Source organism: Desmodus rotundus, chromosome 9, assembly GCF_022682495.2.
Source record: "Desmodus rotundus isolate HL8 chromosome 9, HLdesRot8A.1, whole genome shotgun sequence".
Lineage (NCBI taxonomy): Eukaryota > Metazoa > Chordata > Mammalia > Chiroptera > Phyllostomidae > Desmodus > Desmodus rotundus.
In genome coordinates this window covers 79,607,145-79,607,640 of record NC_071395.1, presented here as the reverse complement: position 1 = coordinate 79,607,640, position 496 = coordinate 79,607,145, and the positions used below count along the sequence as shown (strand labels likewise).

At 50.0% G+C, this 496-nt stretch overlaps 1 non-coding gene across 1 annotated transcript; it reads left to right on the top strand.

Annotated features, from left to right (window-relative positions):
- LOC112309011 (small Cajal body-specific RNA 2) lies at nucleotides 1-76 on the top strand. Its single transcript, XR_002975214.2, has one exon. It is a non-coding gene; the product is annotated as a small Cajal body-specific RNA 2 (non-coding RNA).
- Nucleotides 77-496: the final 420 nt, after the last annotated feature.

Below are 496 nucleotides of genomic sequence, written 5' to 3'. Positions count from 1 at the left end.
CAGAAGTGATGAACTGATGACTTAGACAAAGCCAGGCCTGTCCTGGGATGCTGATTGTTGAGGTGATTCTGATCTGAAAAAAATAAAAATAAAAATAAAAATAAAAAACACTCTGTTTCCTCTCATATTAGGCTGATTTTATTTGCTCTGATCTAATCACCCGAGTTTCCAATCCAGTGTTGCTATACCTCATAGCAATGGAGAGAGCGTGAAGCCAGAGAAGTCAGCAGGGACCAGATGACGCCTCTAGGGAGTTCAACAGGGCTGTTACTGAGCTTGAGGTGCTTGTGTGATGTCCTGGTGGTGGGAGGGGAGGCTCCCATAAGCATCTGTCCCCAGGGGTCAGGAAGGGCGGGTTGGGAGTCACCCACACATGTGTGGTAGAGTCATAGGAGTGGACAGATGAGCAGTGACAGGGAGCCTGGGCAGGGGCCAGGGAGGAGCACAGTCGATTCAGATGGACAGAGAAAGCAGAGCAGGCGGAAAGGGAGGGGGA